General features: G+C 44.2%; 2 pseudogenes; both read right to left on the reverse strand.

The window, feature by feature from the left end:
- Window positions 1–336: 336 nt before the first annotated feature.
- Window positions 337–2,816, reverse strand: LOC125744990 (putative nuclease HARBI1; annotated as a pseudogene).
- Window positions 2,817–12,034: 9,218 nt separating this feature from the next.
- Window positions 12,035–26,572, reverse strand: part of LOC125731441 (forkhead box protein P2-like) — a 112,410-nt pseudogene continuing 97,872 nt past the window's right edge.

The raw sequence follows: 26,572 nt of genomic DNA on the forward strand, positions 1-26,572 counted from the left end.
AATATATATATTTATTTCAAATATATATATATATATATATATATATATATATATATATATATATATATATATATATATATATATATATATTTTTTTTTTTTTTTTTTTTAAGTGAATGATCACAAACTTAATGGTTACTGATGATATATAAATTCCTTAATATTTGAAGCCTATATGAAGCATGTCACATATAATGATACTGAGATATGGTAAACAACAACAACGGAATAATATCAAAGCTATCAGATGTCAAAGAAATGTCACTGTTGCTCATAGCTGTATAATTCCACAGTATATTAATGACAATGAGCACAACAGATATACTCATTTAGTCATTTAATAGCAAAAGTAATTTCTCACAATTGCATCTCTAATTGCATGTCCAGTGTGTCCTTCATCATGTAAGAACATTGGTGGCTGTTCTGGTTCTACATCAGGCTCAGGTTCATCAAAACTGTCATCAAGAGGGACATGATGCCTGGTTGCATTGTTATGCAAAACAATGCATGCAAGGATTATGTTGCATGCCACCTTGGGTTGCACTCGCAAGTAGTTAAGACATGCAAACCTTCTCTTCAGGACTCCATTTAAGCGTTCAATGGCACATCTTGTTTTGCAATGTGAAGAGTTGAAACGAGACTCCTCAGGTGTGTTTGCAACTGAAAAGGGGTCATTAGCCATGGTAGGAGGGGATACGCACTGTCTCCCAATATTATGCCATTTGGTCGGAGGGATCGTAGTGCTCTGTATAGTGCACTTTCTCTTAGAATACATGCATCATAAACAGACCCTGGCCATTTCAGAACACAGTTTGTTATTATGAGGTTGGCGTTGCCCACAAGTTGGATGTTAATGCTGTGCCTCCCCTTTCGATTGAACTACTCCCATTACCTTTCATAGGGTGCTTGGATATGCACATGAGTACAATCAATAGCACCAATAATGCTGGGCATGTTCCCCATTTGAAAAAACTTGTGCTTAGTCTGAGCTGTCTGGTCATCCTTGGGAAAGTAAACAAATTGATTGATCAGACTGCCCAGTGATACTGACATAGCCTTCACCACATTACTCACGGTTGTTTTCCTTGCTCTCATGTTGTCACCAATTACTTGGTAGAAAGTCCCACATGTGTAAAAGCGCAGAGCGATTAAGCACTGTTCCTCCACGGATAAAGCAGGACTCCTTTGGGTTTGGTGTTGGAGTGTTGGCCTGACAAGATCTGCAATGTACTTGATGTCATCTCTCCCAAAACGAAAACGTACATACAGTTCTTCTGATGTGTATTGCTCGAGTGGTTTTGCACGCTCAGCATCCACCCTTTGACGGTACCTTCTCCTACGGTAACGATGAACAATACCCGCCACGTGGGTGCATCTGTAGGCAAGAGAAATGAGTGCAAAGACATGATGTCTTTAAATGGTGTCACCCATTAACAAGCAATGAGCGGATTAGTGTAAGCCTAACTGAGTACAAGCCAAAGCAATCATGCTCAAGGCTTTTAAGATCAGTGTTGCTACACCAAAGAGTTGGAACCATGGACTCAAAAGGGCCTAATTTCACTGTGGCAGAAACCTGTGCACTGCTGGATGGTGTTCGAGCCAATTTTGCCTCAATAGTAGGAGGTTTCAGTTCTGCAAAGGCACCTTTTGCAGAACTGAAACCTCCTACTATTGAGGCAAAATTGGCTCGAACACCCTCCAGCAGTGAAGTGACTAAAAAAGTAAAACACAATATTTGGGAGGACATAACCATTCATGTCAATTCCATGGGGTCAGGCCAAAGGAGGACCATGCTGCGATGGAAGAACCTTAGGGCCAAGGCGACAAAAGACCTTACTGAAGCCAAGAACCCCCAAACAGGTAACAAGCCATACAAAAGGGGTGATTTCACTGATATGGTACTTGATATCATCGGAGAAGAAAAATCAGAGGCTCTGCATGGCATTGAAGGCATAGAAGCAGATGGAGAGGCCACAATTACAGAGACTAGGACTTCAGAAGAATGTGAGCAAAATTCTCCTGCAGAGGAAATGTTTGTCCTAGACTTAACTACAGTGACTGAGGAGGAAGATAGATCCCCAGTGGATGTAGTGAAGACAGTCCAAGATGTTCCTAGAAAACGCAAACGTACCTCAGCTACAAACAAGAATGGTCACAGCTATGAGTTACTTCTTAAGCGGGAAACCGAGAGAGCAGAAATACAAACTGAACTGGGTAAAGAACAAATCTTGCTTGCCCAACTGCAGCAGAAAAAAGTGCAGATGGAGATACATCTCCTAAAGGCAAAGATGGAAAGTGCTGGTGTCTGTCCTGTAAATGATTTTTGACTTTTTGACAGTATTGTTTTTATTTCACATTAGAACAAACTAAAAAAATGTATTTTTTTTGCAGTGTTTCTTACAATTAAAACAAACAATGGCTATTTGTGGCCACTGGTATTTTGCCTACCTGTTGTTTTTTGCTAAGCCAGTAGGCTACACTGTTGGTTCCATTTAAGGCTGTGGTAAACAGGATTTAATAATCCTGAAATTTGATACTTGGATCACAGTGATCCAACCCAATATTCCTTTAAAAAACTGTCATAAAAGTAAGATAGATCAGTTAATCCTGGATAGCAAAACATGGGATTTCCAAATCCGGACCCATTTTATCCAGATTAAATTTTTTGAAAAACTGGGCCCTGGAGTACCTGCAGACCACGTGCGTAACTCCACATGCTGCGGAGTACCTGCAGACCACAAGAGTAGCTCCGGACGCTGTGGAGTACCTGCAGACCACATGCGTAACTCCAGATGCCCTGGAGTACCTGCAGACCATGTGCGTAACTCCACACGCTGCGGAGTACCTGCAGACCGTGAGAGTAGCTCCGGACGCTGTGGAGTACCTGCAGACCACATGCGTAACTCCAGATGCCCTGGAGTACCTGCAGACCACGTGCGTAACTCCACACGCTGCGGAGTACCTGCAGACCATGAGAGTAGCTCCAGACGCTGCGGAGTACATGCAGACCAAGTGCATAACTCCACACGCTGCGGAATACCTGCAGACCACATGCGTAACTCCTCCCACACACACTAGACCTGACAGAGTTTACCAAGCGGGCTTGTTTTGATAAGAATAACTTATGATCTTCGGAGCAGGCGATGGCTTTGCACAGTTTCTCCACATAAAAAGCTAGACTGTTTACATTCATTTAATTGCTTAACTGACTCCAAAATCAAAAGAAACCGCTCCAAGTGCACAGGACACCCCATTCACGCAAATCCCATGCAATTCACTGGTACTGCATCGTCAGCTAAGCATCTGATAACAGTGCCTCACTGTGTGGGACTCCTCCCCACCTGTTTGTGCCCCTGAGATTCCTGCACCGGGGGCACTATGAATTAAAGATGTCATCTCCCTTGCCACTCCCCACCACGCCTCTTACCCCTGGCATTGCCAATCTGGGAGCCGCACTCGAGACAGAGCAAAACATTAGGTATTACATTCCATTTGCATATCATTATGAGGCAGGGGCCACTCCCAGTGGGTTACTGCCATATAAATATATTTACATAGATAAAAATGTCATGAATATATTAACTGCTGTTGCCATCACCAGCTCTTCAAAACATTCTGGCCAACTGTGTTTTAGCAAGGAGGCCATTGTGTTGTGTGCAGGTCTAGACTTGCATGAAGTTGGGTTTTTGAAGAAGATGTTTGCTTTCTTTGTCGTGGGGGAGGGTCTCCCAGATATTAATCGAAAAGCAGCCTTTCACTGGAAGGAGCAGTTTGACCAGACTAGACACAGAGATTGTGTGACGCAGACTAAGTGAGAAAGATTTTTGTAAAATCTAGTAGTAAATGTAGTAAAATACTGCCCCTCTTGGAATTTCAAGCTACTTCTTTATGGACCCAGCAATTACATTAGGTGTCATGCTTTTTAGTGCTGTGATTTAGGTTTTTAAAATAAAATCAACATTCATAAAAAGGCCACAAGTTCGGAGATATTTGGAAATACATCTGTAGCTGTCACTCTTTGACCCTGGCTGTCTTGAATACTGCCATGGCTAATCGCCCGGGGAGGTAGTGGAAAGAGTGAAATGTTCTCCGCGGGTGCCTCACATCTGCGAGCGCTCTTCAAAGGATAAGAGTGCGATGGATGGGGGTTACCCGTGTCTGAGCTTCCCACCGCAAGCCAGCCAGCCTGGCTCACGTCCCCGCAGCCGTGCTGCGCGCGCTCCTGTTTTCCACCTTCAGCTGGCCGGAATCGCCGCTCTTCTACCGATCGTGACGTCCAGATCACATCACTTTGATTTAACAGGAGGACAGCTGACGGGAGCGTACTTCCTGCAAGTCTCACCGCGACCCATCTCCTCTGCTGAAATTGAAATGCTGTTACCCAATTAACAAGAGAATAATCTAAACAGATTTCAAGTGATACATCTTTAATGATTTGGTTTTTTTTCCGCAAAGGGCGCTCCAGTACTAATTTAAAGTAAATATTAAGCGGGATTCTCCCAGCAAGGAGGATCTGCATTTGAATAATTTAGCGAATTTAATTGACACGCTCGACGATGTTGTAAACAGAAATGTTTCCATGTTCTTAATGCTTCTTGACACACAGCTGTTCATTTTTGGTGAGGATCCAAGAGAGGGAAAGCAGATGGTATTTAAGGGGGCTGTGGGGGTGTCCCAATATCCACCGTCTCCACAATCCGGGTGAACTTTACAAGGTGCAGTGCCAGGAGGACGTCTTAACAACTTCCGCATGGATGGAAAGGATGCGGATGTGTTTGGCTGGGGCAGTTCTAGGGGGGCAGTGCCCCCGTGATAACATGCATGCCCCCACAAATACGCATGCTACTTGGCTCTTAAATAAATGTATTATTATTATGTACATATGTCGCCTAAAATTTTGTGCGCTGGGAACAGGCGAAATACAAACTTAAGCACAATCTCTTGACGTAATCTTTAGGCGCATGCGCCGGGTGGTCGAGTTGCTTTAGTTGGTGAAAAGTTAACGATGGAAATAAAATAATTAAGCTTGTGGAAGCAAGGCAGTCTAAACAAGAAATCAGACTGGATTACATGTTTGTAAAAACTGTAGAATGTGACTGCATTGCATAAATAACATGGGTTTTCAAAATTGTCTTTGCTTCTTAATTAATGCTGGCAATCTAGTGTAAGTAATACTTGGATGACATTAAGGTCAAATGCATCTGCGCCCCCCCAACAGAACAACCGGCTCCAGTCTGCCCCCCCAAGTTGAAATGGCCTAGACCTGCCACTGGTGTTTGCAATCCACAGACGACGCCACCTCCAGGGGTGCGTGGTCCTGCTCTGACACCTCTATAACGGACGCCACAATGAAGGTTAGGGTAGGGAGCCGGCGTGAAGGCGGAGACAGCCGGCGATTGTCGCCGAGTACCGCCGAAGACGCGATAATGACGCGGGGGTCATGGCTGGCTTGGGCGCTGAAAGGTGCTCGCTGTCTCGAACCAGGAGCCCTGCCAACGCGTTCTTAAGTGTGAGAGCCTCGATCCTTCGCGGGGAAAGACACTACTTCACAGACGGTGCACTCACTCACCGAAGGTTCGAGATGAGGGGCACGTTAATTGTTAAAATTCAAATGTTGTGGGTTTTTATGAAAGGTTGTGCCAGTGGGTAAATACATAAATCGAATAATACAAAAAACGTATCTCCATACTTATAAACATTAAACAGAACACAAGTGTGATTTGGCTTCTTTGCAAATAACTTTATCCAAAGCATCTTCCATTGTGTACAATTATACAATGATCTTAAGTGTCTGTCGTCTTATAATAAGATCGACATTTCTAATATGAGAAACCCGCCATAAAGAGCGGCAAAATACATTTCTAAGACATTTTATACTGTAATTTCAAGAACAAGAAAAAACTAAGAATAGCAATAATTATTATTGGTTAATTCATACATGCAATAAATTCGTAATAAAACCTGCACAAATGGCAAAGCAGATTTTTCTGAGCAGTGGCAGCAAATCGTGGATAAAATACCAGTGTGGAAATGAGACACACCGCTCACCAGTCTCTCCAGTACTTGAAAATCATTGTCAATGACGGAGGCACCCTTACAGGCTTTGAAATTTCCATGCCTTTGAATATAGCGCAAAAGAAAAAAAATGATTTGATTCATCCTGAACAGATCGCTTAGTTCATAGCCGCAGCATTAATGCGCAGTATTGCATTGTATGTTGTGACTGTGATCCCGCACACACGATGTTTTGCGCTCGCTTAACTCTTACATCAAACTATAGCGATCGTCAGTCGATAAACACTGCGATTTCACCGTCCGGTTGGTGCGTTTGTCAGTGAGACAAAGGGGGCCTATTCTGAGGGAAAACCCTGCGCAGCCATGTCATCGTTTAAAGAAACACTAAAAAGCAAAGTGACGCGGAGCTGACAATGAGAAGGAGAAACACATTATATTTCTCTCTTTTCATGGGGTTGACATTTTTGTGTGAGGCTTTCCGTAGCCCTATACGAATTCTGTCACTGTGCCGTGGCCCGAAACGTCTACAGAGTACAAGCTAAACGTCTTACAGCCCAAGCTCTGAAATCCGTTCGTGTCCTAATTCAAGTAACTTCATTGTTCTTCGTCCTGCCTAAGTTTTTCTTTTTATCCACCATCATCCCCTAGAGGTCAGACGCTGCCAAAACAAGCAGTACTGAGACAGTGCAGCTTCCAGGATTTTAGGTACGAGTATAAGTGCAGGGTACGAGAGGGATAAGGCGGAGGGAGTGTATTAGCCTCAGGTAAGAGGAGAGCATGTTGGGGGGAAAAAATCCTATCCAAATGATTTGCAAGGAGAGTTGCCCGTGGGCGGCAAAATGCAAATCACAGATCAAAGGAAAAGAAAAGGAAACGTTAATGTGAATATGGCCATGCGCGTTTCTCATACGCAGGTACTGGGAGCGGGCAATCAACACCTCTTTCAGGAGCACTGAGTGCCTTATAGTCGGTGCATATAGGCCTAGTCGTCTGACTTTTTTCTCTCATTTCTCACATATATTCTCTTTCATGTGGAGGCTGCATTTAATGGTGCCCGGCGTAGAACACTACCTGCAATATATGCTTATTTCCCAATCTAACATATTGGAATGTTCACGTGCGGTCTGCAGGCAAGTGCGTCCCCCCTCCTTTGTCCCCACAAACTGCCTAATTTGTTTTGTTGGAGGCTGGCTTTTTATATTTAATACGTGGCTTTAGGTTTAGTGCTCTTTTCGCAAAAGCTGTTGAATTTGCACCGACTTCAGAACATTAATTAATTGGCGCAGTAGGCAATCTGTTTGATCGTATAAACAGCCCAAAAGTAATAAAAACGGGTATATTTATTTTGACATCAAAGTCGAAAAGTTGAGTTTTGTGTAACTCATTTTTCTTTAACTTAGGAAAGTTGTTATAATAATCCTTCAGTAATAGGAACTGAAATTATGACCAAAATACGTTCGGGTGAAGTCCCTAGACGGGCCCTCTCCCCCGAAAACCTTAGCAAGAAAGTCAACAGTTCAGCACATAATAGTAATATGTTAATTTAATACATAAAGCAGAAATAACTATATGCTAAAGAGATAAATAATGCCAATCCCGTCGTTTTCGACTTCTGCCCGTTTTATAGGCTATAGAACTAGCCCTGTGTACTCTGTTTTCGGTCACTAAAATATAGCATAATCCGCATCTTTCCCCGTAGCAAATATCTCCCCACATCAGGCTCTCCGCGCTTTAAGACCGTGGCCCGTCTCTCTCCGCTTAATGCGTGCGCCTCTCCCTCCTCGTTAAGGGCAATCATTCGAATTTCGGTGCGCCCTGTCACCTGCTTTGTAATCTGATTACTTCATGCAGGAATTAGTATGTATATTTAATGTCGTTGCGTTTTAATCTTGATGAAAATAATCTTGTGGAATAGGGATGGGGTCGCTGGCGTGTCTGGAAGACAGGCCAGGAATATGCAAGTAAATGACAGCTGATTTATGTATTCTGGATGTATTTTCCGTATTCTTTTATTTATAAAAAATAGCAAGTGGACGGATTTTTGGGTATGAATAATACACGTGAATCCACTTTGATTAGAGCTCAGTGCAGTGCTGTGCATATTCAGCAATACAATTAAACCCCATGATGTGAAATGGGAACGACATGCTAATGAAGAAAAGCCAGTGAGCCCAAACTCGACTGTCCAACATCATTACAGGATATCTTAGATGAAGGGTAATTATACGAGGAACAGTGAAATGTCATTAAAAATCTTCAGTAAGTGATTTAACCTGCTATTTCACACTAATGTAGGATTTTTTAAGGGCTAACTGAACAGGAACTTCCTTTTCTGAAGTTTTTTTTAAGTAGGCCTATGTCTGGGTTTAAGACAGATACAATCAAGGGTCCTAATTTAATTTGGTGCATCAGAATTCAGTGGTGGTACGTAATTGAAACCTCTTTTTAATAAATTCATATGAACTGGCAATTAGATCTTGATCTGATTCGCATAAAATTGATGGAGTTTGATGGAGGAGGTCTTTGGAAGGACTGCATATGAGCGGGATGTGATTTTGCAGCTAGGAGGTAAAGCACAACTTATAGACTTGGTTTAAAAACACTGCCATGCATTTTGCACATTTGTGATGCCCACTGTCAGTTGCATTACTTACAAATTTCAATACTAAATGATGTAGTTACCTTGTCATTATTTTCAGTAGCATGAAAGTAGTCAAAGAAAAAAAATAGGAACAAAACTATTTCAGAGGTTTTAGATGAGGCTGTCTGTACGTTACTGCAGCTTTTATAAAAATATAAGGTAACAAGATTTGCTTTATTTTCATGAATTGATATTAATATTTTGTAGAATTTATCAAAATATTTATAATACTTTATTGTCATGTAAGAGGAGAGTCTGAAGTATTTCGTTGGGGGAAATGACCAAATCCGATCACTACTTAAATCGCATACGTGTGCATTCAGTTGGTACTTTGCTGCACACACCTGCTCATTAACTCAAGCAGGCAAGCAGAGAATCAAATGCCTAAAAATGATTAAATACAGTATACGGCATTCAGAAGGGGTCAGGAGGCTCCCTGATACACAAAACATTATAACACCTGATACAAGTGACTTTAAATGTGGTGTGAAAATGGGAGCCAGACTTGGTGGTTCCGGCATGTCAGAAGCAGCCGCCCTTCTGTGATTTTCACGGTGCCTAGAGCTTACAAAGGATGGTGGGATAAACAGAAAACATCCAGCCAGGGGCAGTGCTGTCCCTGAAAACAGCTTGTTAATGAGAGGTTAGAGGAGAATGGGCAGACTCCTTACAGCTAACAGGAAGGTGTCTCTGGGCCGGTTCCGGAGGTAAAATGGGCAGAATCGTTACAATAAACAGGAAGGTGTCTCTGGGCCTCTGGGCTGGTTCCGGAGGTAAAATGGGCAGAATCGTTACGGCTAGCAGGAAGGTGTCTCTGGGCCTCTGGGCTGGTTCCGGAGGTAAAATGGGCAGAATCGTTACGGCTAACAGGAAAGTGTCTCTGGGCCTCTGGGCTGGTTCCGGAGGTAAAATGGGCAGAATCGTTACAATAAACAGGAAGGTGTCTCTGGGCCTCTGGGCTGGTTCCGGAGGTAAAATGGGCAGAATTGTTACGACTAACAGGAAGGTGTCTCTGGGCCTCTGGGCTGGTTCCGGAGGTAAAATGGGCAGAATCGTTACGGCTAGCAGGAAGGTGTCTCTGGGCCTCTGGGCCGGTTCCGGAGGTAAAATGGGCAGAATCGTTACGGCTAACAGGAAAGTGTCTCTGGGCCTCTGGGCCGGTTCCGGAGGTAAAATGGGCAGAATCGTTACAGCTAGCAGGAAGGTGTCTCTGGGCCTCTGGGCTGGTTCCGGAGGTAAAATGGGCAGAATCGTTACAATAAACAGGAAGGTGTCTCTGGGCCTCTGGGCTGGTTCCGGAGGTAAAATGGGCAGAATCGTTACAATAAACAGGAAGGTGTCTCTGGGCCTCTGGGATGGTTCCGGAGGTAAAATTGGCATCAAACGTGGTACAACATATAAAAACTACATAGGAAGAACTAGGCTGTTATGTGGAATGTACACATAAGAAAGAAACACAAAATGACCAGGTTAGGCAAATAAACTGTAAGAAAGATACAATGCTATCAGCCATACCCGCTACAGTGTTAATGCTATCAGCCATACCCGCTACAGTGTTACTGCTATCAGCCATACCCGCTACAGTGTTACTGCTATCAGCCATACCCGCTACAGTGTTACTGCTATCAGCGATACCCGCTACAGTGTTACTGCTATCAGCCATACCCGCTACAGTGTTACTGCTATCAGCCATACCCGCTACAGTGTTACTGCTATCAGCGATACCCGCTACAGTGTTACTGCTATCAGCCATACCCGCTACAGTGTTACTGCTATCAGCCATACCCGCTACAGTGTTACTGCTATCAGCCATACCCGCTACAGTGTTAATGCTATCAGCCATACCCGCTACAGTGTTACTGCTATCAGCCATACCCGCTACAGTGTTACTGCTATCAGCCATACCCGCTACAGTGCTAATGCTATCAGCCATACCCGCTACAGTGTTACTGCTATCAGCCATACCCGCTACAGTGCTAATGCTATCAGCCATACCCACTACAGTGTTACTGCTATCAGCCATACCCGCTACAGTGCTAATGCTATCAGCCATACCCGCTACAGTGTTACTGCTATCAGCCATACCCGCTACAGTGTTAATGCTATCAACCATACCTGCTACAGTGTTAATGCTTTCAATATATGCATGATAATAATGGATTCGATTAGCATTACTCTGCCACATACTCTCCAGTGACTCATTTTACAGTCCAGCTGCAGGGTAATTTTGAACAAAACACCCATTTCAGGCAATAAAATACTCATTTTGACTTTAACATAATGACAGCAGAAAGTTTTTGTGTGATAATAAAATCGTTCATAAAACCATAATATTGCGATACTTGAATATCAATTAAACTTAATTTTGAAGGGGACTCCCAAAAGGAAAAGACCCTATTCAAGCTGCAAATAAGTGGCTTGTTTCTGGGGGATCCTCAGAAAACCACATGAACTGACAAGATAATATTTGTTTATAATGCCCATATGCCTCTCTTGGTTATATGAGGAAATCTTGGTGTCATGTAGTGGGTGGGGCAACACACAGTAATCAGTGCACGCTCCTTATGCACTGTATCTGTGCACGCTCCTTATGCACTGTATCTGTGCACGCTCCTTACGCACTGTATCAGTGCACGCTCCTTACACACTGTATCAGTGCACGCTCCTTACACACTGTATCAGTGCACGCTCCTTACACACTGTATCTGTGCACGCTCCTTACACACTGTATCAGTGCACGCTCCTTACCTCTCCTCTTAATAGGTAGGTAAGGGTCTCAATTTATGCATGTATATAGAATTTCAGTGACTTCCAACTGTATAAATCAGTCAAAATTCTATGCTGTATACTAGATGTTGCTTTGTGTGAATCTGCCAAAAACCAGAATGATGTAATGTAACTCGGCACAAAAATACTTTCCATCAAAGGTCGAGTGCTATAGGAGCAGGTGAGAGAATCCAGGGCTCACTGTCTGAGAAGGACTCTGGGATGCCAGCAGCTCAGGCAGAGGGCAGCAGTATGTATGGGGCTGCACCCAGCCGGTGCTGACCAATGGCGGATCGATGCCAAGTCTGCGGCTTTGTGGGCAGAACTGTGATGGAGGAAGCAGACAGCTGCTGCTTCTTACATCCTGCTTTTTGGTCCTTTATTTAATTCAGCAGTGAAAAGCCATGAATACAGAACAAATAACAGTTGTTACAATTCTCAACCATGACTTCTACATGTCAGAGAATTCATGGTATGGACACAGTACACAGTAATGAAAAGTATCAAAAATTAGTTTACCTAAATGAAATATATATATATATATATATATATATATATATATATATATATATATATATATATATATAAAATCACAAAATACATAAATGGATATTTTTGCTAGAGTTCCAATCAAATGTGTACAAGGGGCTGAAGCTGTCAGCCACAGTTGAATGACAGTAGAATACAATGACTCATTTATTTCCAGACATACTGCATCATAAGATACACATAGAGGTACGAGCAATAGATACACATATTTGTTTAAAGCCCTACAACAGCTACGCAAAGCAGATGCAGAAAAGAACAGGAAGGCTGTCCTCTGCTGGCAGTGACAGAGGAGCAGGGAAAATGTGACTGTAATGCAGAAAAGCTACATCTTCTCATGAAAAGAAGGGCTGGGTCTTTTTATTCTGTGGGGGGGGCTACGGTCCATGGACATTTTATAGGATGCACAAATTATTCAAGTACAGATGGAACATTTTTTAAATAAACCCAGACAAACCAAAATCTTCACAGAAATCCAGATCGCAGTTTAGGAGGTTCTTGTTGTGGTATGTGTGTGTGCAAACAGCTATTTTAAACCATTATCAGTTTTTTGTGCATTTTCTCCAGTAAATCTTTTTTTATTTAAATATAAAATCCATGGAAAACTTAGAGGTTATCGCTATTGTGGCATTTCACCCCCCTGTAAAATAGTCAGCACTAAGGTGTGAGAGTCTAGCCGAGCTTGGCTGCCTTCTGTCCTCTTATTAACCCATTTCATTATTAGACTACCAACATATTTCCAACATGCCAGTGATAGCATGGATCCCCTGCATTATATCTGTGTTTTGATGATTCTCAAATAAGCGGCTGATTGCGCAGGCAGATCTGAAACTGTTTCCGACACCGAGGATGTAATTTTCACACCGGCCCCTGCAGCTCCAGTGTGTCCCATGCCGGTGGATGCAATGATTGTGAATTTTCTGGGCAGAGCCTGGCTGAGGGAGCGCTGGGAAGGCCTTTCTGAGAGAAACCAGGCCCTCGCTTTGGTCCTGCCAGAAGGTTGTGTCTTTCCATCCTACCTGCGGGACTCGAACCCTTAGAATTCATCTGTGAGCCAAGCTTCTTTGAGGCAGGTCCCGGTGCAGGTGCATGTGCTTGTGTGTGTGTGTGTACGTGTGTATGTGTGTGTACGTGTATATGTGTGTGTACGTGCATGCTCTCCTGTAGCAGCGATGCTCAGTCTGAAAATGTCGGCAAATTAATAAACACGATCAGGTTATGAGCTGCCTTGGTTCAGGCGGCAAAGGAAAGCATTTTCATAGACGTAGCACAATAATAGCGGCTATCATATGTACAATTAGTGCTGTCAAATACTACTTACTATTCTTTTTCTTTTGCTTAACAGAAAGTTCATTTTCTTTTCATCTATTAATGATCTTAGCAAAAACACGGGAGTCCAAGTGCCCAAGATATTGGACGGTGTTCAAGTCTTGGTGAGGGGAGGGTATTTTTAGTTTTACAATGCTGCAAGAGAAAAGGCAGAACTTTGTGTAGCTTTGGTTTGACTAAAAACAGAAATGACAATTAAAACAACCACATTCCCTTTTATAGATAACACTGGCAAAACGGAATAAATCCATGCAGAAGTCTGCCTTATTTCCATACATTTTAACTTATTAAAAAATCACAAGATAAAGTTAAGAAGTATTAATCTGTCTGTAGCCATTTTACTAGCTATATCTACACAGCTATGGATGAATACTCACAAAATGAATTACATATTATATAGCAAATGTCACCCATAAAAAAGATAATTTCATCACGAATGTAATGTTCTCAATGGCTGTGAATCTTTTGTCCTCACTTGACAGCCAAGCCAGATAAGTTATTACATATTGATTAATAAATTATTATTATTATTATTGTTCATTTGGCTTTACTAGACCTTTATGTTTGGTTACTGTGTTTTCAGATTCATTCTATGCAGCTGTAAGCAAACCATGTGGAAAAACAAAGATGCAGAGCAGTTATGCTAACGCTAGGGCGAATGTTCACTGGAAAGGGGCATTGTGAGAAATGCAAATTAGACAGCAACCAGAGAGAGGATTATAACAATGATTACTTAAAAAACTGCACTTCCTATGATATACAGAGGTCAAAGGTCATTTTGGTTGGTGCACCTCCTGATCCACAAATGGCTGCTCCCTGCTGATATCCACCCACTCCCTCCCCTGGTGTTAAGATGGAGTCAGAACCCCTTCTAGACTTTTCGTAGGTAGACAACTAGTCATCAAATCAAACATTCGTCTCTGTTGACTTTCCTCAGAACTAAACAAAACGATCCCAGGGGTTTTTAAAACAGTGGATGGAAAGCTTCCTTTGTGCTAATTAAAGCTACAGAAGAGTGTGGCGGCTCCTGACTGAGCGCCTGGACACTGGCGGCGTTTGGTTTCTAGCTGTTGCCTTTGTTTTCAGGTAGACAAAGCTTCAGAGCAAGAAGAGGTAATGAAGACAGCTGCAGAGCATGCAGAACTGCATCTAGCGCTTTCGTTTCAGTTTCATATCAAACACATATCAGCGCTAAAAAAGGAAAGTAAACTTACTCTTCACCATGGTTATGTTTGGGTACCAAATGTCATTTACAGTTTCGCTGTGCCACAATTATAATTCCGTGAAGTTCCTAGTATTAAAAAAAACATCTGGTTTTATAATGTTAACATATAGGCAGTGTCACTAATTTTTGATACTACTCCTGTGCAACTGATAGATTGCCAACAGTTTGCAGTGACTGGTAACTGGATTCCATTAATGTGTGGTAATTTCTGCAGGCTGGAAATTCCCACTGGATTTAACCAGAACTAATTTTTGGCAGTGAGGGAGGCAACTAACATTCTGCAGAACTGGTTTCCATGTTTTCCAAAAACGGACTCTTTTTTTTCCCTTGTGTCCGATGGCCGACTTCACAAGGTGAGTTCATGAAGTATTTGTTGGGTTAAACAAACAAACAAAAGGGACGAGCATTTAATGCCTGCCATTCTCTGCATCCCAAAGAGCACTGATAGTGATTTCTTTAGACTGTATCCGTGCTGCATGCTGAATAAACAATCCACATGAAAATTGGCCGTAAATGATTGTAGTCAGGGGTTGGGGGAGTCGCTGGCCGTAGTCTTGGCCTTAGTCTGGGGGGTCGTTTTTTTATACCAAGTCCTCCGAAAAGTTTCCTTCCTCCAGGTCTCTGTCATCATCCAAATCCGGACTGTGATTGGCGGTTGTTACTAGGGACAACGGACAGTCCTCGTCATCCATGCTTAGCGGCTCTTCCTTGACGTGAATTGCTTGCCTGAAATAAACAACACACGTGTGTCACATTTACGCCCTCTCTGGACACCATGACCCTCCAGCTCATGCGTGTGTCACATTTACGCCCTCTCTGGACACCACGACCCTCCAGCTCACGCGTGTGTCACATTTACGTCTCCGCCGGACACCACGGCCCTCCAGCTCACGCGTGTGTCACATTTACGTCTCCGCCGGACACCACGGCCCTCCAGCTCACGCGTGTGTCACATTTACATCTCCGTCGGACACCACGACCCTCCAGCTCACGCGTGTGTCACATTTACGTCTCCGTCGGACACCACGACCTTCCAGCTCACGCGTGTGTCACATTTACGTCTCCGTCGGACGCCACGACCCTCCAGCTCACGCGTGTGTCACATTTACGTCTCCGCCGGACGCCACGACCCTGCAGCTCACGCGTGTGTCAGATTTACGTCTCTGCCGGACACCACGGCCCTCCAGCTCACGCGTGTGTCAGATTTACGTCTCTGCCGGACACCACAGCCCTCCAGCTCACGCGTGTGTCACATTTACGTCTCCGCCGGACACCACGGCCCTGCAGCTCACGCGTGTGTCACATTTACGTCTCCGCCGGACACCACGGCCCTCCAGCTCACGCGTGTGTCATATTTACGTCTCCGCCGGACACCACGGCCCTCCAGCTCACGCGTGTGTCACATTTACGTCTCCGCCGGACACCACGGCCCTCCAGCTCACGCGTGTGTCACATTTACGTCTCTGCCGGACACCACGGCCCTCCAGCTCACGCGTGTGTCACATTTACGTTTCTGCCGGACACCACGGTCCTCCAGCTCACGCGTGTGTCACATTTACGTCTCCGTCGGACACCACGGCCCTCCAGCTCACGCGTGTGTCACATTTACGTCTCCGTCGGACACCACGGTCCTCCAGCTCACGCGTGTGTCACATTTACGTCTCCGTCGGACACCACGGCCCTCCAGCTCACGCGTGTGTCACATTTACGTCTCCGCCGGACACCACGGCCCTCCAGCTCACGCGTGTGTCACATTTACGTCTCCGCCGGACACTACAGCCCTGCAGCTCACGCGTGTGTCACATTTACGTCTCCGCCGGACACCACGGCCCTCCGGCTCACGCGTGTGTCACATTTACGTCTCTGCCGGACACCACGGCCCTCCGGCTCACGCGTGTGTCACATTTACGTCTCCGTCGGACACCACGGCCCTCCGGCTCAGGCGTGTATCACATTTACGTCTCTGCCGGACACCACGGCCCTCCAGCTCACGCGTGTGTCACATTTACGTCTCCGCCGGACACCACGGCCCTCCAGCTCACGCGTGTGTCACATTTACGTCTCCGCCGGACACCACGGCCCTTCAGCTCACGCGTGTGTCACATTTACGTCTCCGCCGGACACCACGGCCCTGCAGCTCACGCGTGTGTCACATAAACGTCTCCGCCGGACACCACGGCCCTCCAGCTCACGCGTGTGTCACAATTACGTCTCTGCCGGACACCACGGCCCTCCAGCTCACGCATGTGTCACATTTACGTCTCTGCCGGACACCACGGCCCTCCAGCTCACGCGTGTGTCATATTTACGTCTCCGTCGGACACCACTTGGATCCAGAGTAGGTTGTAGCTGAGATCCTGGAGTTAGACAGTCAGTCCTGATACATTCTCAAAATTCAGCTGTATATATTGCTCATGAAGGATAAATGTGTCTCCTAAGGAAAAAAAATAATGGTAAACTACTTATAGTCAGTAAAGTGGCCCCAAAACTCAGGTACTGCTTGATGTCATTAATTCAGCTTAAAGAATAAATCTACACATACGTGTTTGTCCCTGAGAGCAATGCACTAGGAGCATGGCAGCTCGGTCAATGGAGCGCAGCAGCTCAAGAATGCAGCTAATATGCATGCAGTTGACAGAAGCTAATGTTTGTGGAGTGGACTGAGAAACTGTGAAGAACTGTTACCCAGAGAAAAAGACAAAAGAAGGATTTCTTGTCCCCTCACCCCCTGAAGCTTGAAGCCAGAGTCCGCTATTTTTCACCCTTCTCGTTAAGAGCAACCTCAAGCTAGTTATTATTCAGGGCTGCTGAGCTCCTTCTCAGGAGGAATATGAGCAGTGAGCTCGAGCTATTAATCACTGAGCCTGGTGCATCTGGCAGATACTATCACATATGTCGCAACAAATGGATATCAGGCTCGTAATGGCAAGGAACGACGAGCCAGCTGTCAATAAATGCAGGTTACGAGGGTCAGGAGTTACTCCTAAACATGACAATGCAAGACAGGAAGTGGGTGATAAAAGGGAATTATTAATGCCGCTGAACAAACAACACTTAACATGACGGTAATTAAATAGGGCTGTAAGACGATAGTTAAATACAAATACATATTACTGTTGACAAGGCAGGTGCATCAATAAACACCTTCAGTGAAGCCAAGCGATATACACGTATCATTTTCTAGGTAATAATCATTTCATTGAAGTTAATTAATTTCCATTTGGCCTTCTTAACAATATGACCCTAAAATGCAGCTAAAGCCCTTGGTAGGAGTTTCACAGATGGATGGTGGAGAGTATGACATTCCTTTTGGTGGGGCTACATTACCAAGCCAAATGTAAACCCCACAGCCAGACATCTCATTTTCATTTGTGTATGTGTAAACCACAAACTAGAAAAATAGGTATAAATTAGTTCCTACAGTAAATGTAAGACCCTTAAGATAATGTGGTATCTAAGAAGTAAAAGCATTACAAAAATAAATGCTACAAATTTCAAAAAGCCTCTTTAGGAGGGCAGGACAGCTATGAGTGGTGGACATGCTGTGCATATGTGAAGGCAAAGCGGGCTGAGAATTGTGAGTACCTGAACATCTGAGATTAAAGGGGGAACTGGGGCAGCATTCTGTGAAGGTACAGCGGGCTGAACGTTGTGAGTGCCTGAACATCTGTGGCTATAGGGGGAGCTGGGGGGGCATTCTATGAAGGCAAAGCGGGCTGAGCATTGTGAGTGCCTGAACATCTGTTGCTATTGGAGAAACTGTAGGGGGGCATTCTGTGAAGGCGAAGCAGGCTGAGCATTGTGAGTACCTGAACATCTGAGATTATAGGGGGAACTGGGGCAGCATTCTGTGAAGGTACAGCGGGCTGAACGTTGTGAGTGCCTGAACATCTGTGGCTATAGGGGGAGCTGGGGGGACATTCTATGAAGGCGAAGCAGGCTGAGAGTTGTGAGGGCCTGAACATCTGAGCCTGTCGGAAAAACTGTGAGGGGGGAATTCTGTGAAGGCAAAGCGGGCTGAACATTGTGAGTGCCTGAACATCTGAGCCTGTCGGAAAAACTGTGAGGGGGGAATTCTGTGATGGCAAAGCGGGCTGAACATTGTGAGTGCCTGAACATCTGAGCCTGTCGGAAAAACTGTGAGGGGGGAATTCTGTGAAGGCGAAGCAGGCTGAGCATTGTGAGTACCTGAAAATCTGAGATTATAGGGGGAACTGGGGCAGCATTCTGTGAAGGTACAGCGGGCTGAACGTTGTGAGTGCCTGAACATCTGTGGCTATAGGGGGAGCTGGGGGGACATTCTATGAAGGCGAAGCAGGCTGAGAGTTGTGAGGGCCTGAACATCTGAGCCTGTCGGAAAAACTGAGGGGGGAATTCTGTGAAGGCAAAGCGGGCTGAACATTGTGAGTGCCTGAACATCTGAGCCTGTCGGAAAAACTGTGAGGGGGGAATTCTGTGAAGGCAAAGCGGGCTGAACATTGTGAGTGCCTGAACATCTGTGCCTATCGGAAAAACTGTGAGGGGGGAATTCTGTGAAGGTAGGGCGGGCTGAACATTGTGAATGCCTGAACATCTGTGGCTATTGGTGAAACTGTGGGGGGGGCATTCTGTCAAGGCAAAGCGGGCTGAGCGCTGTGAGTGCTTGAACATCTGCAGCTGCAATGATGCCATATCAGTGAAAATGAGAAGAGGAACATGAATGAACAAAAATTACAGACAGAAAACATGACAGAAGTGGTACTTATAGTAACAATCCATCCACCAATCCACCCAATATGGGGCTGCAGATAATTATTTATTATTATTATATCCATCCATTTTCTATACCTGCTTGTCCTGTGCAGGGTTGCGTGGGCACAGAGCCTATCCTGAAAGCTATGGATTCATGACAGGGAATAACCCAAGACAGGGCGCCAACCCATCACAGATAATAATAATAATAATAATAATAATAATAATAATAATAATAATAATAAATAAATAAATAATAATAATATGCCTAGCTGACTGTGACAGTCACAGAATATTATTAGTATGATAAATATTTAGACCCAGTTCACTAGGGCATTGAAATAGGGTCACAGAATATATTCTAAAATAGTTAACATAAATGATTTCCTGCCCATTGTACTAATACTAGACAATAATCAATCTGTAGATGTGTGCGTTGTAATAACCTGGTTATGTGGCTGCAGCCTCTGCTGTGATTCGAAATTTGGTTCATTTATGAGCCTAGTTAAACAACTAGACAGATTTAGATACATCAGGCTTAAGTGTGCGATGCTACCGATGCTGCGCAGAGCCTCAGAATGCTCCTACATTCCAGTGTCTCAGATTAGCATACACGCTAAAGCAGAGTGTGGCTCGGTCACCGTGACCTGCACGTGGTGCAACAGAGTGTCCTACTAAATAAGCGAACTGGAAGCAGCTTTATTTAGTATTTAAAGATATTCAAGCACATGTTCTGTGTGAGACTCCTACATGAGTCATATACATAACTGGGTCACCCAGGTGAGGAATTTCATATGGATGGGTCATCAGCGGGTCATCAAGAGACGTAACTGAAAATCAGTGCATTAGAAGCAAGCAGTACAGGATGTGTAGCCCAGCCAAATACATCTGTTCAGGTCAAGTCTATGTAAATCTCACCACTGGACTATCGCCATCTGGGCCCGGAGAGAAAGGCTGTAATCTACAGAACACCCATGGCTACCCTCTCTTCCTCGGGCTGGTAAACACAGAACACCAGCATGTCTGAATCTGACATTCCCTACAAACACGTCTCTAAAACCCACAAGGCATCAATTTTTAATAGTCTTCCTATCTCCACTCCATTAAAGAAGATGGAACGGCAAAGATTTTAAAAGTAATTAATGACACAGTTGGATGCTAAATATTAATAGGAACAGTCTTACATAAAATATAACATCCAGGCCCCCACAATGCTGACATAAGAGTAATTAAAAGTAAATCTGTAATGACCACTGATTATAGGTTAGTTTGAAACAATAGGTTTCCTTTTAATGGATGTAATTTTAGATCCACATATTCCCCTACAGAACTTAACTGGCCAATTTTCCTACCAGTAAAAGAGAAAATGACATAAGTGTTACAAATGTAATCAACAGACAGGTGCCATGGTCAGCTGATGCATAGAGCCATGGTGAACAAAGTAAACCAAATGAGATGTTATGTGGTGCATTGTGGGAATGGGGAGGCCCAAAGCTTCACTCACATGAGTGCGTGTGGTGAGTAGCAGGGACTGCTGTGCCCGTTGCTGTCCAAGTGATCCAGCGAACCGTTGAGGTCCTCGTGTGCTGCTTGGAGCAGACCGGTGGAGCTGCCACTCATCAAGTTGGCGCTCCCCAAGAGGGGGAGGTTACTTTCAGCTAAGGCGGCCTGTGGGATGGACAGTAGGAACAGTGTGAGGAAAACAGGAAACAGCAATACAAAACCACAGAAAATAGAGACACAAAAGTATATGGGAGGACAAGGAAAAAGGGAGGGACAATGTGAGCCAGACAGAAAATAGAGACACAAAAGCATAGGGGAGGACAGGGAAAGACAGGGAGGGACAATGTGAAAGAGACAGAAAATAGAGACACAAAAGCATAGGGGAGGACAGGGAGGGACAATGTGAAGGAGACAGAAAATAGAGACACAAAAGCATAGAAGAAGACAGGGAAAGACAGGGAGGGACAATGTGAGCCAGACAGAAAATAGAGACACAAAAGCAGAGGGGAAGACAGGGAAAGACAGGGAGGGACAATGTGAAAGAGACAGAAAATAGAGATACAAAAGCATAGGGGAGGACAGGGAAAGACAGGGAGGGAGAATGTGAGCGATTTAGAAAATAGAGACACAAAAGCATATGGGAAGACAGGGAAAGACAGGGAGGGACAATGTGAGCGAGACAGAAAATAGAGACACAAAAGCATAGGGGAGGACAGGGAAAGACAGGGAGGGACAATGTGAAGGAGACAGAAAATAGAGACACAAAAGCATAGGGGAGGACAGGGAAAGACAGGGAGGGACAATGTGAAGGAGACAGAAAATAGAGACACAAAAGCATAGGGGAGGACAGGGAGGGACAATGTGAAGGAGACAGAAAATAGAGACACAAAAGCATATGGGAAGACAGGGAAAGACAGGGAGGGACAATGTGAGCAATTTAGAAAACAGAGACACAAAAGCATAGGGGAGGATAGGGAAAAACAAGGAGGGACAATGTGAGCGATTTAGAAAATAGAGACACAAAAGCATAGGGGAGGACAGGGAAAGACAGGGAGGGACAATGTGAGCGAGACAGAAAATAGAGACACAAAAGCATAGGGGAGGACAGGGAAAGACAGGGAGGGACAATGTGAAAGATACAGAAAATAGAGACACAAAAGCATATGGGAAGACAGGGAAAGACAGGGAGGGACAATGTGAGCGTTTTAGAAAATAGAGACACAAAAGCATAGGGGAGGACAGGGAAAGACAGGGAGGGACAATGTGAGCGAGACAGAAAATAGAGACACAAAAGCATAGGGGAGGACAGGGAAAGACAGGGAGGGACAATGTGAAGGAGACAGAAAATAGAGACACAAAAGCATAGGGGAGGACAGGGAGGGACAATGTGAAGGAGACAGAAAATAGAGACACAAAAGCATATGGGAAGACAGGGAAAGACAGGGAGGGACAATGTGAGCAATTTAGAAAACAGAGACACAAAAGCATAGGGGAGGACAGGGAAAGACAAGGAGGGACAATGTGAGCGATTTAGAAAATAGAGACACAAAAGCATAGGGGAGGACAGGGAAAGACAGGGAGGGACAATGTGAGCGAGACAGAAAATAGAGACACAAAAGCATAGGGGAGGACAGGGAAAGACAGGGAGGGACAATGTGAAAGATACAGAAAATAGAGACACAAAAGCATATGGGAAGACAGGGAAAGACAGGGAGGGACAATGTGAGCGTTTTAGAAAATAGAGACACAAAAGCATAGGGGAGGACAGGGAAAGACAGGGAGGGACAATGTGAGCGAGACAGAAAATAGAGACACAAAAGCATAGGGGAGGACAGGGAAAGACAGGGAGGGACAATGTGAGCCAGAGAGAAAATAGAGACACAAAAGCATAGGGGAGGACAGGGAAAGACAGGGAGGGACAATGTGAGCCAGAGAGAAAATAGAGACACAAAAGCATAGGGGAGGACAGGGAAAGACAGGGAGGGACAATGTGAAAGATACAGAAAATAGAGACACAAAAGCATATGGGAAGACAGGGAAAGACAGGGAGGGACAATGTGAGCGTTTTAGAAAATAGAGACACAAAAGCATAGGGGAGGACAGGGAAAGACAGGGAGGGACAATGTGAGCCAGAGAGAAAATAGAGACACAAAAGCATAGGGGAAGACAGGGAGGGACAATGTGAGCAATTTAGAAAACAGAGACACAAAAGCATAGAGGAAGACAGGGAAAGACAGGGAGGGACAATGTGAGCGATTTAGAAAATAGAGACACAAAAGCATAGGGGAGGACAGGGAAAGACAGGGAGGGACAATGTGAGCCAGAGAGAAAATAGAGACACAAAAGCAGAGGGGAAGACAGGGGAAGACAGGGAGGGACAATGTGAGCAATTTAGAAAACAGAGACACAAAAGCATAGAGGAAGACCGGAAAAGACAGGGAGGGACAATGTGAGCGATTTAGAAAATAGAGACACAATTAGCATAGGGGAGGACAGGGAAAGACAGGGAGGGACAATGTGAGCCAGAGAGAAAATAGAGACACAAAAGCATAGGGGAAGACAGGGAGGGACAATGTGAGCAATTTAGAAAACAGAGACACAAAAGCATAGAGGAAGACAGGGAAAGACAGGGAGGGACAATGTGAGCAATTTAGAAAATAGAGACACAATTAGCATAGGGGAGGACAGGGAAAGACAGGGAGGGACAATGTGAGCCAGAGAGAAAATAGAGACACAAAAGCATAGGGGAAGACAGGGAGGGACAATGTGAGCAATTTAGAAAACAGAGACACAAAAGCATAGAGGAAGACAGGGAAAGACAGGGAGGGACAATGTGAGCGAGACAGAAAATAGAGACACAAAAGCATAGGGGAGGACAGGGAAAGACAGGGAGGGACAATGTGAAGGAGACAGAAAATAGAGACACAAAAGCATAGGGGAGGACAGGGAGGGACAATGTGAAGGAGACAGAAAATAGAGACACAAAAGCATAGGGGAGGACAGGGAAAGACAGGGAGGGAGAATGTGAGCAATTTAGAAAATAGAGACACAAAAGCATAGAGGAAGACAGGGAAAGACAGGGAGGGACAATGTGAGCGAGACAGAAAATAGAGACACAAAAGCATAGGGGAGGACAGGGAAAGACAGGGAGGGACAATGTGAAGGAGACAGAAAATAGAGACACAAAAGCATAGGGGAGGACAGGGAAAGACAGGAAGGGACAATGTGAAACTTCAGCTAAGCAAGGTAACGATACAAAAAAATATGGAGGCAAATACAATTCCCTGCCTTGAAGCTATAATACATGATGAAGGTAATTAAACTAATTATACAGTGCAAAACATGGTCTTTTTTTCTGATACATCAGGATCGCCTATCTCAGTACTTCTTTCAAGTTTTTCAAAGTCTTTTATAATGGGCTTGATATAGATGATATGCTCAGCAGTAGTTATGCATAATGTTCCCCAAGACAAGACAAACGTAAAAAATTCCCATTTACACTCGGAAAAACTAAAACTGATTACAAGCATAAATTTGATAACTGTGAACTGAAGATGCAGTTCCAACGTCTACCACAGGGGGCCCTTATCTCCCTTATGACAGGGAGAACGGTGCTTAGGCTGACTCCTCCCCAGCACCACCCCACCCCAGGTATGGAGATGGGCTGTCCATCCACCCCTACACCACAAGACCTTCAATAGGATAGTATTCTGTCCTGGGGGTCCACAGGAGACCCCATCAGTTACCTGTAAGCTTGCGTTGAGTGCTGCTCCGTAACCAAGACTGGGGGGCAGGGTCTTCACTAACGTGGGGCTCCTGTAAATCCACAACAGACAGACATAGCACCTTATAAATTTGGAAAACATCCATTTGTGATGCATTTACAGTGTAGATGCACTGCTGAGGAAGGCAGCCTAACCCACTAAATCCAGGGATAGTTCACAGTGAGCTCAGAAAGAGCAGAATGAAGTACGATGTGAGCACAAAGGAGATAGCACAACGTGCATAAGGACAGTAGAGGACAAAAGGGAACCATTCTTAATCATAAACTGGAAGGTTATACTTTTTGATTGAAGAACATGTTGGTGAGAATACAGATATCTTCCTCTGACAGTGTGTGCCCCCCCCCCCCCATCCCATCCCACCCCCAAACCCTTGTTAGAGTGTCACGGGCAGCACCCACCCCGTTATCTTCTGTGACCTCCGTTTCTGGTACTCCATCTCGTCCACGGTCCACACAGCACCCTTCACATTCTCCACACGCACAAAACATTTGTGCAGGCTGAGGTTGTGCCGCACGGCATTCTGGGTATGTGGAAATTCATCTTAGCTAGCACACCTTCATTTTTCACGAAATGCTTGAATGTGAACATGTATTATTTTGGGAAAGCAGTTTTATTTGTAACAAAAATTTAGGCAAGAATTAAGCCAGAGACACACTATTCATAAAAAATACATTAAAATTAAAATGTAAAAAATTAAAATAAAAAGTACAAAAACCTGTAAGTCTAAGCAAAGAAATGACTTCTCAATGATCTTGTAAAAAACACAGACCGTCATTATGTCTTACAAAATTACAGTTTGTATAAATTTGCTATTTGCAATACACTTTCCATATATATGCAAATGATCCTAATTAAAATATCAAAGACATTTCATAAAATATCAACCTATTGTTTCATTTCAGGGACATTTCAGTCATAATTCCATGTCTGGGAAGAGCTTTTGCTCATAGGGAGGAAATCCATAAAAACTCATAAGCACATCTCACATCTGACCTGAAAACCAAGGATTTGATTGATCTTAATGCCCATGGCTCTGAATATGATCATTTTAATATTAATGAGCAAATGAGCAGTTTTATTATGCATGCTATATAGTTAGAACTAATAAGCTTTTCAGAATGAGGGCTGGGTCCCAGCTGGACTGATGAGTCCAGGCTCACATATTAAATCACCTTTCATATCTTTGTAAAATCTCTCCCACTTAATCACATGACTGGTCCACATCACATCCCTCTTTTAATACTCTATAAAACAAATGTGACACCCACATGTAAATATAACTAATTACATTTTATTGTGCATGTGAACTGTATATTCCTTGATCTTTGCAATTCACGTAAAATGCTATGTTATTTTTTAACGCTACTGTATATGCATATACTTTGATGCTTGAGCTTAGCTGAACAAATAAACACACCTGATGACTCTGCATTATTTAAGGAAGCAAGCAAACATCTCGTAAACAAAGGCAGTTTTGTTTTTTCTGGTGTCCTAATCAAAAAATCACTTTGCCCCCCGAATGTTTCAAAAACTAAATAAATAGTTAGTGTGTAAAGTCAGAAGACGGTAGCTAGCTGGTAAATAAATGCATTCATTTAATATTTACATTAATGACTATTTGTAGCTAACGGGGGGCTTTTGGGGGCCCCATGTGAATGCGTGGTTTGAGATACACCCAAACACTACCTCTGCTCCTAAGGTAGACAAATCCCCCTGCTCACTAGCATCTCTTGCCTTCAGACCCAGATTCATTCACAATAGCTAATCTGGCACCAAGAAACCCCTCAAATTCAGATTTGTACCCCTCCTCCCGCCATGTCTTAAATAGCTACTGGCTATGTGACATGTCAGTGCTTCACTCTAGGTCATTTCTTCCTCAGAGTTCTCTTATCTAGTTACCCTTCCACAAAGAGAAAGATGAAGGAAACATCTCTTTAGGCACAGTTGGAGTCTGATATTTGCACATTTGGGGAACAAGAACAAACCCCCACGTCCTGCGTACCTTATGTGCTAACGCAGGTATCTGATGCAC

Source organism: Brienomyrus brachyistius, chromosome 1 (genome assembly GCF_023856365.1).
Source record: "Brienomyrus brachyistius isolate T26 chromosome 1, BBRACH_0.4, whole genome shotgun sequence".
Classification (NCBI taxonomy): Eukaryota; Metazoa; Chordata; class Actinopteri; order Osteoglossiformes; family Mormyridae; genus Brienomyrus; species Brienomyrus brachyistius.